Genomic DNA, 16729 nt, shown 5'->3' on the forward strand with positions numbered 1-16729 from the left:
CCCAGATTTTATTTGTATCCAATTGCTTGTGAAAGCATGAATCTTGCCAGCTTCCTCCCTGGTAAATAACGAACTATATATGGAACACATTATTCCTGTCTGTCAGGAGGCACTGCCTAATTGCAATGGGAAATGTAATGTTATCCTTTAACTTAACATTTATGAAGCAATTTGCTATAGAAATGGGGACTATGTGATGGCTTTTCAGGCAGTGAGCTGCATTGCTTGAAAATGCACACAATTTAAGAACTGACAAATCCAATTCTGAGGCAGAGGAGGAGCGTGTGATATTTTGGCACTGTTTAAATATTCACTCATTTGCTTGCCCTGTCTGTGCAAATATGCTAATGGTTATTGCTGTAGCCTTTGAACTCGCGGGGCAGGTGAAGCCCAGAATGCCACAGCAGTGTTGCCAGTGATCTTGATTGCAGTTGATAGATGCAAATTGCTTTGGCTTTGATATTTGTGTTTGATCTGAAATGTGTTAAGAGTGTTCAGGGCTTGTTTTAAGGATAGAATAGAATAAACTTCTGATAAAGGCAGAAGGAGCAAAGCACGACCACGAGCTCATCAGCACCGACCTAAGGAAGTGGGCATAGGCTGTATGCTTTGTAATACAAATATGAAGTCGAAAGACGGTAGGCTCATCTAAGATGTACTGTGCCATTTCTTGAGCAGAAAATTTCAGGTGAGTTTCCGCAAACCAGGCAAACTGGATAGCTTATTCCAGTTATGGCAAACAGAAACGGGAGGCAGCCAGCCTGTAAGTCCCAAGAACATCTAAGGAGTGGGGGGAAGCTAGGAAAATAATCTGCTAAAAATTTGGCCTTTCCGCTTTTCTCTACATCCTTTTTCCATCCTGCTAGACACTTCCAACAGTTGGAGAGTCTGAGCCACTCAATGGAGATGCTCCACTGGGCGTTGAAGGGAGTTGGGCATTGCTGTAAAGCTGCAAGCAACTGAATATAGAGATGTGATACTTTTCCCCTCACCTGTCTACTTCACCTAGTATCTTCACCCTTCAGATGGCTCAGCTTTTCACTGCCTTCCTTGCTTCATCTCAGTCATGAAGTGGCTTTTAGAAATGCACTTTTCATACCCAGTAGCCAGAGGTGTTATTTCTACCAGGATAGATTTTCTGTCTTCTTTTCCCCCCTGTGCCTCCATGTGTTATTACAAGGCGGAGTAAGTGATACACTGTGCTACAGCTCAGTGGATTAGTCATTGACCTTTTACTTGGGGGATTCTCTTTGATTTAGCCTTTGTTCAAAGTGGAAGTACTGACGCTTCTGTTGTGCCCTGCCGGTGAACACAGTAGCTGGCAAATTTCTGCAGAGTTTCCATGCACCCTTCTTTGGATCCGTGCTCTGTATTGATGGGTTTGGTTTTGTCCTGGTATGTCTTTCTAGTAAGTGTTGAGACTGCTGAGCCAGGGCGAGACAAGGAAGCTGCCTTCACAGGATCCTAGTGAGCAGTCGGCTTGGACTGCATCTGCTTGGTGAGAGAGGAGAGGGGGAGCCAGTTTGCGTTATTAATTATTTAGCCTTGCTGGTCTGTGCATCGGTTACTGACACTTTGCACTGTCAATACCAGCCTGTAACGCTGTGTTGCGGATGACAAGGTAATTTTCTGCAACTGCAAGTCCTGTTAGCCGGAGGATCAAAGTCTCTTGAGGAGAAAGGGGTGCACTTTAAAGCTGTCAAATGCAATCAGAATAATCTTGCTTATCATACAGATTTTCTTCCCTTTATTCACAGGCTGAAGACAAACCCTTGAACGAAATGAATATGAAAGCCATCCTCTTGACTTGCAGGCTTTGGTTTTGGTGTTATTGTTTTGGGGTGGGTATTTTTTTCTATTGTGTAATGAAACAGCGAAAGGAAATGCATGAAAGAATCTACCTGTTTAACCTGTAGCCAACTGCAAAAAGTTTGTACAGGTTCCCTGTGGGATTTGAAAGGAAGGAAGGAGGGCTCTAGTTTAGAACTTGTTGCCAAGAGATGGGTATCTGCCACTAAAATACTTTTCGGTGCTCCAGAGTGTCTCTGGTAGATGCACGGGACAAGTCAGTCCTGGTCTCCATTGCTGGTCTCCTTGCTCAGCTGTCGCGTTTTTCATTACTAGATATCAAACTGCTTTCATTCTTTTGGCTAGTTGGAAAATGGAGGTACCAAAAAAGTCCCTGGGGACTCTTCTAAGTGCAGTGGAAGCCAGCTGTATTGTGCTGTTGTCCAGGGCTGTTTGTGCAAGGCGGCTCACGGGGTGGTCCTGGCCCCCTCCTGGCTCTGGAAGAGAGCGCAGCATTGAGCCTTGCCCCGCTCAGGGCTCTGCCGGGTGCTTGGAGCACCCTTCTCTCTTGGATGTCCCACCTCACCTGTCCTGTCCGCTGCCTGGGGGACCTTGGTACCCTTCCCCTTCTTGCTGCTGCCAGGATGAAGCTCCTCTGTGCAGATCAGAGGACTCGAGTCAGTGTGGCTCTGCCGTCTCCATATTACCTTGCATGGCTGGTTACAGAGATTAGCATGTTATTTCAAGAGGAAGAGAAGTGTGGGGTGAAGAGCAAGCGCTATGTTGACACGTTTCCATCAATTTAAGCCTTGATCCAGGGTCTTGAGATTCAAAAGGGCCTGGTAGCTTAACTATTTGTGTGTTAATTTTAGTATCTCGCATCATATTATAAGAGGCACAGAATTCACTGAAGCCCAATTAGAAGAGCACCATCAGACACAGAGGTTGGCAGGGGGCGGCTAGTTTGGGCTGCTGACTTTCTTGTAATGTCAGCAGGGGTCATTGAAACTAGAAACAAATGCAGCAATGTCTGCAGAAGTCTTAAGAAGCAGGTAACTATTGCCTGTGGAAATACGCATCAACTGGATGCAAGTTTCCTGGCCCTTTCCTTGGGATGGTTTGTGAATTATAGGTGTAGAACATATATGTATTTCTGTGGCTGGCCAATATATTTTTAAATTAGCCATATAAATGTAGTGACACTTGCAAAAGCTTTTTGTGAATTAAAAATACAACTCTCATTGACTTGTTAAGTCACATAGGCGTTTTGCAAATACCTCGCAAAATAATTTCAGAGCATCTTTTCCAAGGAATATAGGCTAATGTGCGTCCTGGGAATCAATTGGAGCTTATTCGTATTACATGTACAATGTTTAATTCAAATTCATCCTGGTTATGAGCTGTCATGTGATTCAGCAGTATCTTTTAGAGAGTGTTGTTTTTGTGGTGTGCTAGGGTGGTTCAGGTCTTACTATACAATCTGAAGAGACAGAGAGGCCTTGAGAAACTTTTTAGCCTTTTCCCTGCCCGGTTGTTATTTCTCAGCTTTGAACACGTAAGAACTGAGAAACACATACAGGAGTGGGGGAATCCAGCTTTCTGAATTATGCGAATTGATGAAAAGGTAACGGAAAAGACGAGAGTTGTCACTGGTATGAATTTCAGATCCTTTGGGGAGTTGCTGACGCTGACTCATCTCCATTCTGTCAGGGAGATAACAAATATGTATCAGCTTCTGATTTACTAGGCAGAATGATGACAGACGCAGGAAAGGGAAGTTAACTACACGATTTTGCTCATTTTGAAGAGGAACTGCTGACAGTTTGATTTATAGACTGTGCTCCTTGAAGCCTGAGGATTAGGAGCATGCTTGAAAGGTGGAAGGAGGTGAACAAAGGGCAGACCTGACCATCAGGTGAAATAATGGAGGACGGTCCATCGTGTCACTAATGATGGCAGTGACACTTCATTATGCTGCTGTTGTATCCTGTGGTTGACGGTGAGGGAGGGAGGAGATGCTCTTTTATTGTGTCAGTGTAACCTGCTGTGCCACGGTGTCATTTCTACTTCCATGGCATCTCACTTCACTTGAGAATAGAGGATTTTCCCTGTGTTATTGATCCTTCCTTAACTGTTTTTGTTTGTTTTTTTTTTTACTGTTGTGGCTTATGCAAATGCAGGCATCAAAGGGTAATAAAAATAAAAGGCAGGGTTCAGCACAACTGAAAGTACCCTCGGTGAACTAGGACAAGCGAGAGGAAAATCGGAATGCGTGTCAGCTGGCAAACAGCACAGACTGCAAAGCCAAGTGTGATTTACTGCACCTAAGGGATAATTTGCATTGCATCGCAGCACGCCGGATCAGAAACCTGAGTCATGTGTCCCCCTTTGCCGCTTGTCTCACAAGTCGCAGTGGTTGCTTTTGCTTTTGAAAACCTGAATAGCAAATACCTGGTTCTGGGTGGGGAAATATGGCACTTACTTGCAAAATAATAATGACGGCAAATATGTCTCAGTTAAGCCGCTAGAAATCTGCAGGCACCAGAAACGTCCGTTCCACATGTATCGGAACACAGTCCTCTTGTACAGTAAAGGCAGAGTTAATGTCTTGTTGGTGACCACGAGCAAGGTGGAGGAAATGGAAACGAAGAGGTGACAGTGATGAGGGTAGCAGCTATCAGTGTCCTGTTTTCTGCCCTCTCGGTAACATGTTCTATTTGAAATAGTACATAAGTTACAGGTTTACCCGTGCCTCTTGCTCTTTTTGCTCTCTTTGCTCTCTTTGCTTTTGGCCCTCTTTGGGAGTTAGTTCTTAAACAGAACAAAACCAGCTATTCTTTTTCCTTTCCAAATAGGACTCCTGGTTAATGGTGCTTTATGGTAATTAATGGTAAATTAATAGTGTTTACCTCAGCACGCTCAACTCCTTTTTACTACCTGAAGTTATTTTTGGTGGGAGAGCTTAGATAAGTAACAGATGAAGAGATGGCTATCTTAAAATACAGAAAAAAAATATTTAGAAAATCCTCAAATCCTAAAATGCTATACACGTGAGGAGCTGGCTGTAGTCTAGAGGAGCCTGATGCATCTCCTTTCTAGTGAACTCCTACTCAGTGTTGTCCCATGTCCTTACGCAGGCTTCAGCAGTGGTGCTGAGGAGGCTGTTAGCATTCACTGTCCCCTTGGAGCCATGTGTCTTCAGCCTGGGAAAAATGGCACTAGTATCTTTGCTGGCTAAAGGATATTATGGGGTAAGCAGTGTCACGCCATCTCTCATGCGAGAGCTGGGATGTTTCGTAGGAGGTGACTAGTGTTGTCTTTTCTACGTAGTTCTCATTCAAGTCAACCTTTGCTATCTGCAGTGAAAATTCTCTAATCTTGGTATGTTAGAAAATTTGGCTTGCCTAACAGGTTACATATACTTGGGTTATTATTTTCACAGCTTCAGACCTGTCACAGTAGAACTTTTTTAAAGGCAGTGACCTCACCCCCCTGAAATTTGTCACATAGATCTGATAAGGTAAAAGTCACAAGGCATTAACCCCCAAATAGTGATCTTTATTCCCTTAATGTTTTTCTTCATTTCTGTCTGAGAGAAGGAAAAGGGCTATTCCAGCTCTGGAGGTGCACGACGTGAATGCCAACAGCTGCTATGGAGCGTTCTTCTGTACAGTGAATTCAGCTCCCTGGGGATGCTGGCCCGTGCGGTGCAGGCGCACAGCAAGAGGTCTGGGTTGAAGTCCAAGTCCCTTACCCCGTGTCCTTCAAAGACGCACTGTTGTGTAGGGGGACTAGTCCCATTGACTACACAATACTTATCTAGATAAGAGCTGGTTATGGATACACAAGTCTCGAGGTACTGTTGTTAGGAGTCTCCTTCAGTCCTCAGGGGTGCTGGCATAGTCCCATTGCCTTTACTTGGCCACACTGCACTTTTTTTTTTTTTTCTTTTTTCCCCCAGCACTTTTTCTTGGTTGTGAGCATAGTTCCCCGCCACTGTTCAATGGGAGTCTGCTAAGTCAGCGAGTCCACTTGCTAATGTGGCCTTCACCTAAGCTTTCCTGTGTATTGTGCTCCTACCGTTGAAGCGTTTTCTTTTTGAGAAGTGGCACGTTAGGTAGATCCTTAAATAGCAGTAGATTTGTTGCATCAAAATTACTTAAGAGCAGAAGACCCAGAGCCAACTGGACCACCTGTATCATTGTCGTTGCACTTAGGAAACACCTGTTAGAGTCCCCTTCGTTATCGGCTGGTGCTACAGTACATAACAGGGAGGCCTATGTTAGCATGCGGATAAGTGTGCACCTCCCAGGGACCCGGCTGTGCGTGGGCACTTTGGGATGCAGCAAGCTCCACGCCTCCTCCCAGCCTGCAGCTGACAGCTGGTTGCGTTGCAGGGACTGCCACGAGGCGAGCCAGGAGAGGAGAGAGCAAGAGCTAGCAGGGCGAGGCTGGCGCTGCCAGCAGGCTCTTCTCCTTGTACTGTGAAGCCCAGAGGAGAGTTACTGTTTGTAGCAGAACTCTCTCCTAAAGCTCCCATGACTCGTAGGGTGAGTTATCTGGAATAACCACACCTTCTATTTGAGGAGTGTTGTGGCTGCTCTCCTTTGACACCAGGCATGCTTGTTCTTTAGTCCAGCAGAGCCTGCTGGAGAACGGACAGTGGACCTACATCACTTCTGTGGGCCCTGTAGTTAGGCCCAGAATAAGCAACCTTGTCCTCAGTGTATGCAGCATCCCTTCCTCGTGTCAGGTGGAATCGTTCATCTTCCCATGACCAGCCACTGGCTCTGGTAGATTGGTGGCACACATGGTCTGTGATTTGCTAGCAGGCAATGTGGCATCCTAGCACAGGAGAGGTGAAGACTGAAGTCCTGAGAAGTTCCAATGCCACAAAGAGTGCTGTAGAAAATTTTCTCCCACCCATTCCTGACTGCTTAGCAACGTAGGGGGCAAATATAGCCCTGTTTCTCTTCTCTAGAGATACTGAATTGATTATCTTCTCAGTGATTCCGCTTCTTGAACCAGCTACTCTCAGCCCCTGCAGCCCCAGGGTCCTCTTAAAAAGGGCTGGAGTAATTCATAAAAAGGCTTATTTCTGCACTGGCAGAGTTGTGAACTCAGGGGGGTGTTACAGTGTGGGGTTCACAGTGTGTGCGTGTGAGTTGAACCAAGTGGCTTGCTTGCCCAGAGACTTTGCATCACTCGTTGCTGGTTGTGTTGTGGGCTTTTTACTATCGAGGAGGTGAATTTTTAAGAAACACGTCTTTTTCGTAACCTGCAAATACACTCTTAACCTGCATGCCTGCTGGCTTCAAGGAACTTGCACTGACTGAGAGCTCCATCAATGGTCTGCTTTTACTTGGGATCCAGAGATGTGCTTGCAGTCTTTCTGTGGCAATTTTTTAGCATTCAGCTAAAATCTAAGGTAACAGAGTACAGCATCTTATGCCTTGCTTGCTACGTGTTTCTTCTTTCTCCAGTTACTTGTGCAGGCATGTTTTTATATTGTTAGTCTTCTCCTCTGCATACGACAGCTAAGATTTTGGCTCCCAGTCACACCAGAAATAAGTCTGTGTGGGTCAACAGATTTATTCCAGGTTTACACTGGGGATCTCCCAAAGCTGAGCTGGGATTTTTGAATCTTTACTGTCCCATTTTGCTGTCTGTCTCCTGTGGTGATATGTGGAGGACCACATAAAGACTGAAGATTAAAAAAAAAAGTTATCATTTCTGTGTACGAATAAATCTGGAGCAAAAATGGTGTTGCTATGTAAAATGAGCGGTTGGAGCGGTGCGGTGTGAAGGGGCCAGGTGGGCGGTGAGCGGTGCAGCCTGACATGCTGCAAAAGGAGTACTGCCTCACCGCAGTGCTGCCGCTTGACCCATCTGCCACAGAACTGAGGGGAATAAAGGCTGCCCTCCCGGCCTTGAGAGCACGCTGCATTAATAGAACATAAGTGCTCATGCAATGGCACTGGATCTGTGGCAGCTGTTTGTTCAATGTTTCATGCTTTTAGCCACATCTGCTCCAAATGAGTGTTAATATTGCAGTGGCATCCACTAAGGACGGGCTCTTGTCAGCTTTGCTAAGCATCAGGCTGACCCCAGTGACAACGAAAGAGCAGTTCATCCCACAGTACTATCTCTCCCTCCACCCCCCTTTATCTGTCTCGCCTGGCTCCGCTCCATCAGAACGCCTTCCTCGGTGCTCCCTCCCCACCGAAGGGGGAAAAAAAGAAAAGGAAAAACTAAGACAGTGATTCTCAAGGAGAAAAATTGCATTTATTTCTAGCACCCTGTCCAGCAATGTCAGATAACAGTTTATTCATCCCCTGGCCCCTGTATGACATTGAAGCATATCAACAGTGACAAAAGTATATTGAATAATTATCTTGAAATTAATACATTATCCCAAACTTAAATAAATGTCATCTGATCAATATATCTCGGAATGGAAAGGGAAGAGAATGTGAAGGGCATCGCTTCATTATTCATTAATTTTAGAGTAATGTAGGCAGATGAAATGGTTATTTCAGAGCACTGCTATTATACTCACTGGCATTTTAAATAACTCCCAAGATTTAACAGTATATATTCCCTTGTCGAAGCAGCTTATACTTGTTAACACTGTGGGTTCCAAATTTCTCTGCTTGACAATCCTGCAAAAGACCAGAAATATTATTGTGATCCCCTTCTCCCCCCCCCCCCCCGCCTCTTTAACCCTTTCTGTTTCTTCCATAGCTTAAAAGATCCAGTACCAGCCTTGCTGGTATGTCGTGCGCTGGTATCAGTCCAGCTGAAACAGCTGTGCGTGAATGTTGAATTCCTGAGAATGGGAGGTGACCCCGTTTTATCCATATGTATGGTTCTGGCTAAAAACCAAGCTGTTGGCTGCAATTTTCTCTGCGAGGAGAAAATAGAAGCTGTCTTATGCCTCCTGAAATCAGAAACAGTTGTTTGGACCTTGCGGCTGGCTTTCCCAAGGAGCAGGTGAGGTGAAGTCCTCCCACTTTGCCTCACCTTGTACCACGAGTGAGTCGGTAGGACGTGACCGGTGTACACCCACGGACACAAAACGTAAACTGGCTCTTGCCTTTTCTCCTTTCATTGGCCATTTCAAAGCTAAAGGGATTAGTAGAAGCAAGTCCAAAGTACACATCTGTAGGATTATGTTTAGTTGGCAATTAAAAACAAAGACCCAGAAGCCACATTAGCAGCTGGTGTAAAACAGCTCTCAGAGTTCAGTTTATTAACTGAGGAATGCCCCAGCTGAGAATCTGACCTGATAAAGCTTATTGCCTATGCAAGCAAGTGCAGAGCATGACCAATGCATGCTTTCAGTAGAAAATCGTGGATAATCAAGCACTGCAGGATTTTTATGGCAGAGCCTTAATTACGTAAGAGCAGAGGACGCAGCCGTCCCCAGGTCTGTATTTAACGCGGGCGACTGCGTGTCAGAGCGCCGTAACTCCCAGCCCCCTGGGGAGCTGGTCCTGGTCCCCCTTGGCCTCAGGAGTTTGGCTTGAAGATTCACCAGACTAAACCAAAAACTATCCTTACTTCTGGTGGGTTTTGCAGTTGTTCTCTGTGATCCCGAAAGCTAGTAACCTCTCTGAAAGACGAAAGCCAAGATTTTCCTGACCACAAAGGCCAGAACTTAACAAAAAACATTGTGCATCCTTGCGACAAAAGCATAAGCCCAAGCCATGCCAGTGTCTGAGAAGAGCTGGAGGGAGTACTTCATAGTCCATGTATTACTTACTGCTTTATAATTAATAGTTAGTTAATAAAGTGAGAGTTGCTTCAGCCTTTGGAATAGCCTAGAAAATGCTTGTATAGGGAGTTTTTTCTTCTCAGCTAAATAATGCTAACGATAATAAAGAAAGGAGAGACAGCAATGATAACTGAATATCATTTAACAAAATATTTGTATTTCACACTTTATATAACTCATGGTCCTCTGCATATTGGAAGGTAAAAATTACCAGAAAGGAGGCTGCCCAAACTGCTGGAATTTGATATTGCGCATCACGCTTACAAGATGCTATTCTGCAGACCCCTGTCGTGCGTGCACAGGAGCAGCTTGTTCAGGGCAGTGGCATTAAGGGATCTTTCAGAAGGACCGTGGCTGTGAAAGCTGCACAGTGGCTACGTCAGGGGACTGTCACGTGGGCAACAAGGTGTCTTCATGGGGAAGAAGGGGTTCCCCATGAACTGGATTCAGTTCCTGCACATGGTACCGTGTTCATGCAAGTGCTGTCTTGACCGTCTCCTTCCAGGAGGTTGTTAGCACACCCTTCGTTTCCCAGGAGTGCTCTGCAGGAACGCAGAATGCTTACAGTCTGTCCGCATTCAAGGGGAGCTGGGCTTGAATTTAGGATGTGCTATATGACAAATTGAGTGTTTTTGGCATCTCGGATTGGGTTCTTAAAAGCATTGGGTGTTTTCACTATAACATCTCTTGGCTTCAGATCCCCCTCTCTGGAGAAACAGGCCTAATATGACCCCATACCATTCCAGTGGGGTAAGTAGGTGAGCTGTGTTTTTGTTTGGGAGGCACAACTACGACGAGCATCTTGGAAGGCTTGAAGTTGCAAATCATGAGAGGTTTTAAGTAAGGGTTCAGTAAATAAAGGAAGCAGCAATGCACCAAACACAAATTCTGAAACAAGATACTGGAAAGCAATGAGCAGTTCTGTCTTGCGGTCTTGGGTGAGGCAGGAACATGGGGAATTAAATATAAGGGTAATAGTATATTGGCGGAAAACAGACAAATTGAGATGTGTTTGGTGGTTTTACCTTGTTTATATCTGCAACAGTGTCGGCGTGAGTAGCAAATGATGCTTGTGCTAGCAGCAGTGATACTGTTTGGAGGATAGTACAGGTGTAGAGTAACCAGAGCAGTTGTATCTCACGTCAGACCAAAAGTTCTTCATGGCAAGAACAATCTTTTTTTGAATACGTTTACAGAGCCTTGCCTGAACCCCTACATATTTAAGGAATAATCACCACCACCACAAATATGATGTAGGCAAGTAACCAGGAGGCTGATAGGACAAATGCAATCTGCAGCCACTATACGTGCTTTTCATGGAGTAGCGTAGTCTGGTTCAGCTTTGGTTCAAGAGAAAATTGTTTTAGCTTGTAAGGAAGCATAGTAGCAGCGTATCTGCCTGTACTGATGAGGCGGTCTGTAAGAGACTCCGTACCTTCCTGTCTGATAAGAGAACTGAGAGAAGGCATCTTGCTTTATATGGCTCAGTAGCAAGGTAAATTAAAAAAGGAAAGATCTCATCTAAGAAGTTCATGTTGTTTCCTTTGCAGACATGCAAACTGCATTCCTTTCCTTGTCTTTCCACCCCCTTAGGTTTTGCCCTAAGTATATTTTAAGGGCTGTTGGTTATTATTTCTATCAAGGTCATGTTTGAAATAGCGTCTTGATGAAAACATAAACACAGGTTTTCTGTAAGAAAATATTTGGGTTTACTTTTTCTTTTATTGGTAAATGAAACTATACCAGTAACAATTTCACTGCTGACTTCCGTCAAAACAGTACAGACAATATTTTACTTGGCAGCAACCTCAGAAAAGACTGTCATAGCTTGGCTGAGTTAAAGCTTTATGGGTTTACGTATGGGACGCCTCTGATACTGTGACACCGCCTCGCTCCCTGTGTAATGACCTCCTTTCCTGAACTGACGTCAATGATTCAGCTTTCTTTGACCTCTGCAGTGTCCGTAGGCTGGCAGTCATATCTGTGTCCTTTTAACGCCATATACCTTTCTTCTGTGGTTTTGCCCAGTTGCGTTCTGAATCTCTTTACTTTTTGGCATTCCCAACTTGCTCTGTCAAGGTTGTCTTTCTGGCTGTTTTAAACCTTCCACCCGATGATTTCAGTGAATATTGCTCTATTCCCTTCATGGGAGAAATCGCAAGTAATCTTTCCTTAGGCTTCTTCTCCAAGTCTTAAGTGGCTTTGTAGGGCACTCTCATGTTCTCCCAGGCTCTTAGTAGTTCAGGAGTAAGCTGAAGGCAGCAAAACAAGAACAGTCTTGAGGAAAGCGCTCTTTGCCTGCAGTAGCATATTAAAAGCATCCTTGTAGGATGCAAGTATGCAAGCCCTACCTGGTTTCAGTGCGCTGGTGGTTTTAAACTGTCTTAGGTTCTTTTGGAGTCCCAGACGGAAGTGTCCTTTGAGCTCATAGAACTTGGGTGAAGAAACCGGGGCTTACTCGGTGAGTGAGTGCGTACTTGGTGAGTTGCCTGGGTTTCCTGCAGATAGTTTGTGGTGAGTTGGGTTCCTCATGACGTAAATGACCTTGCTGAATTTCTGGGTTTAGATGGTGTGGGCCAAATGCTCAATGCGTGTGATGTTGCTTAGCTCCTGTCTGGCCCAATAAGTGCAGCTCTGCTCTGTGAACAGGGAGGGAGGTTTTAAGGAGAGACCCAGCAGCACAACACACCGGGGCTGGCTTCTACCAATGAGTTGCCAAGCAAGGCTGCGGCTCTTCTCTACTTGTGGGATTTGCAAATTCTGGAGTAAGGTAGATAAAACTTCCAATTTTTGTACTGGTATCTACCTTCAGTTTAACAAACTGTGGCTGCCTTCCAAACTAGAAATGCTATCACCACAAACCTGTTACTGAAAGACACAAATTTCAAAGGCAATCTCAGAAGATGGTTTAAGGTTGTTATTAACATTTGCAATAGCGTTAAAGCATGGAGAGGCCAGCATAGTGTGAGTCCCGTTGGTTATATGTGGTTACAGGAAGCCTCTCTCTCAACAACCGCTTTCTGAAGTGTAGCCCATAGGGCTGTTTCCACGTTTTTCAGTATTTCAACATCAATGATTCTGGGTTGTTGTTCCAGAATGTTTTGTGCAACTGACAAAATTCGGTGTGGCATACATAGTGCCGACATGGCTTTGGAGTAGCGGCGGATGCGATTTAGCAGAGTACTTCACTGTAGTTGCCATTGCACTGCGTGAGCGACTTCTGCACCAGAGAAGTTTGGGGGCTGCTACCTTAATGAAATAACAGCATGGATACGATCTGTAATCCCCATGTGGGCGTGTAAGCGCAGCCACGGGAGAGTAAGTTTTTCTAAAACATACCTGGTTAGGTTCAGCGTGATCACTGAGTATATATGTGGATCTGATACGGTGCTTTAGCTAGCAGTAGTTCTGCAAACATTTATTGCTCTGTGCCTTCGGCAGTTTATCGAAGCATCTTCACATGATGTTCCTTCATCCAGGTTCAAAACAGGGTCTGCCCGGTAAATGTCCTTATATGATATCCAAAACATCTACATCACCCCATAGAAAAAGAAGTACCTGCTTGAGACAACAACATCAGTTATTCTGGTGCATTGGTAAAAATTCAGTTTAAAGTACAAAGACAACCAAACAGGTATCGGTTCAGATACAGCAGAAATATTTGGTTGTATGCTTTTCAGGGTACATCCCCAAACCACAAACAGGCCTTGGATTTAGCAGAATGTACTTACCAGAGCAGAATCGATGTATTGGAGCAGCTTCAAAACCCTGGATTGTTTCAGCTCTAGGGCACCAGCGGAAATGTTCAGTAAAAAGTAGTAGTTAGCTGCAAACAGAAGCAGGAGGTGTTGTGCCTCACCAAACTTGGTCTTGCACCAGAGTTGTTATTAACTACAGAGGCACCGGGGAGCTACAGCCGGGGCCCGCTGAAACCGCGCTGGGAGTAATTCCCATGCCTGAAGGTAGGTGTTGAGCATCTAGTTCTGTTCGGATGCCTCTACGCTGCGCGGAGAGGCACTGAACACCTATGTTGAAGCACCTGAATGATCCTCTAGGAAGCGTTACCTTGACCTCAGTGGGCTCTGGCTTATGCTCTTCTCTTGTACTGAGCAGCAGTGCATAAAACACAGAAAGGTGTAAAATACCTCATTAAGGAGGGGTTTTTCCAGATGTTGGAATTTTATGCTTTCTTCCCTCCAGATTTCCACTGCTTCAGTGTATTTTGTGCAGGGCCTGCTGCTTTCAGTAGAAAACTGAACATCGGCAGCTGTGCACACTTGCGCACTTCGCACAGGCGGTGTAGGGGGCCAAAACCCCATCCCCTCTGGTACCCCCCTTACTCCCACCCCAGGTTTGCTGCAGTTCCAGTTACAGTCACGTTACGCAAAGTTGAAGCAGCTTTTAACGCTTCCACCACCTTGGCAACTGCATGACACAAACAAATTGTGTTCTCAGTCGGGCAGCTGGAAAATGAGCTTCGGTCCGTTTAATGACACCTAATTAGGTCTACAGACTTGTGTTGCCCTGTTCCGACAGGGATGTGCGGGTAATGAATTATCCATTGTCTCAGGCTCACTACTGCTAACTAGGACTGGGAGAAGAATGTTCTGCGAGCAATTTACTTGACAAATTTAACCTCCTGTTCTAGTCACAGTAAATCTTTGCAAGTATCCCGGGTTTCCTGCACCCATTTATGTTTTTGAAGTTACGCAATGAACTTTTCTTTGTTTCTCCTTCCCTCATCTATGGCTGATTTTATGCAAATTTCCAGGCAAATTTCACTACTCAATATACTGGAAATTCAAGCTCTGTTGCTTAGTTTAGGCTAGTCAGGTGAGATCTACAGGAGGTGGTTTGTTTCCCTCTTGCAGGTCTGCCGGTCCTTGTCGAGGCTGAAGCTGTGGCATAGTGACAATAGGAAGGAAAACTTCCCCTGTCCAGACAGTTTTACCAACGTACCCTTGCGTATGCCAGAAAAGCTTATTCCGGACAGGGAACTGAATTCAATTACATTGATGTAACGTGCCTGAGACCAGCACAGCGGCCTGCGAGGGCTTTCGGAGGCATTACTACGCCACTGGCATCGCGTTGCTCACCGCTGCAGTCGTGCTGTTAGGTCTTTCAGCGTGAGGATGTTTATGAAGATGTTGAGCTTAGCGTGTATGTGTGCTCGTTGTTTGCCTGATGCGTTACCGATTCGGGACCCTGACCAGGACTGAAGACCGTCATTCCATCAGAGCCTGGGCAGCTGCTGAAAGGTTCTGTGGAGTTCAGTAGAGTTGTGGGTTTTCTTGATGGGTTTTTGAACTTACCGCTTTGATCCTAATCCCTGAAGAGCATTTTCAGTGCAGGATGGTCTTAGCTTAATTTTGGAATAGTCTTATTGGCTGTTTTGTATATTCATATCCTCTAAATTCAGTATGTAGTCAGTTTTGATGAACAAGTACCTCCAGGTCAGATCAGGTACCATTTTGTCCTTTTAGTACACCAAAATACCAGTTCCTCTACAGCTGTTTGCAAGTGTCTCGCAGTGAGTTAGAAGAGTACGGAAACTTCGTTACCAGTTTTAATTGTGCAGCATGGACCTTTTCTGTCAAGTCAGGCTAGGGCAGATGGTGCTATGTCCCTTTCCATGCTCCTTGGCTGAAGGCAGGGGCAGAAGATACAAACACGCGCCAGCTTCTGGTCAGCGAGGTTCCCAGCACTCCATACTAAACTGAAGTCGAGGGAAGGAAAAGGTCAGAAGAGCATTAGGCTGTTAGAGGTGAGTAACTGAGAGTCTTTAGGAGATGCTTTCCCAAGTTTAAAACAATAATGCAGTAATGAATATCTGCATTATTTCCTAGTGAGAGGAGGGGTTAGAGGATTAAGCAGGGCGTATCCTGAATAAGGACTTCAATATTTCACGTATTGATACAGACGAGAAAAAAGTTTCCGAGAGAAGGTATGCCTTGAAGTTAAGTGCTGTACTGCACACAGTAATGAGGGGGAACAATTTCGTCTTACTTCTTGCAAGGGAAGAAGCCGAGGGGACAGAATGGCCACAAGCAAAGCACGTTGCAGAACTTAGAGGTGTCAGTTGTAGCAGAGGGAACAGCTGGGGTTTTACCTCTCAGCAGCTACGTTTGGTCTACACAAAGTATTTGATGAGCTTTTAAACAGGTATAGAGATGCACTTGACATGTAACGAATAACCAGATTCCTCCTTGTCAAGGGACTGATCTCAACAGGGTTGTAAACAGTAAGGGAAGGTATTGGGGAGAAGTATCATCTTGTTCGTCCTCCAGCAGAATCAACCCCTTGGCCTTGAACTGGTTTCGGTGTGGTTTCAATTTTGGAGGAAAAAGCTTGCCCTCGGCTCGGGGAGGTGGAATGGCCAGTGGGTGGGACTTGTGCCCATGCTTTCACCTTCTGGTGCATCAGAATCCAGAGTGACTTCGTGTTTGAGAAAAATTTAAGCGTGCTTCTGAGCTTCAGCCATGGTAGTTTCCACGATAATTGTGTATGGCGTTATGCTTAAGCTTTGTTCTGTTGATGCGCGTAGAGTAGTGCCCTTCATGGGCTGAAAGAGAAGGCTGCACTCGTAATACAAAGCGGCATGCAAGAATTAAGTACCAGTGTTTGAGCTGGTACCGAGATGCCAATGTCACATGTTTGAATTCATAAAATCCATATGAGCTCTCAGGGAAACAGGCCCAAAGTCATGCTGTGAAGACAAAAATGTGTAGTTCACTGGGTTATTGAGCTGAAAAGCTGGTTCTGTGGCATTACAGAAAGCAGATCAAAAGAATCCTTGCTGGCAGGAGGGTCATTCTACCATGGTCCTTGTTACTGGACTGTCCAAAAGCCTCTCTGTTTCCCCTGTCCTGTTTTCGTGGTACGTCACAGAAACACTCTCTTTGACTGTTATTGCCATGCTAAGGGACTAAGGCAGAGCAGAAGGAAGCCGATCAGTCCCACACGAGCCTGTGGCCAAGCTGAGAAACAGGATCTCCACTCAGTCTCTTAGAGCCTGACCACCTTTCTTCCATAAGGCTAAATAAATCCATGTTCAAAGTCCAAGTCAGCCAATTTTATTGCTCATTACAACTAGGGAGCCTTATGTAAACAATGTCATTTAAAGGCAGAATCTTAACTTTTTTTTCCATAGCTTCAGTTGGTCTT

The sequence above is a fragment of the Ciconia boyciana genome, chromosome 5 (genome assembly GCF_034638445.1).
Source record: "Ciconia boyciana chromosome 5, ASM3463844v1, whole genome shotgun sequence".
NCBI lineage: Eukaryota > Metazoa > Chordata > Aves > Ciconiiformes > Ciconiidae > Ciconia > Ciconia boyciana.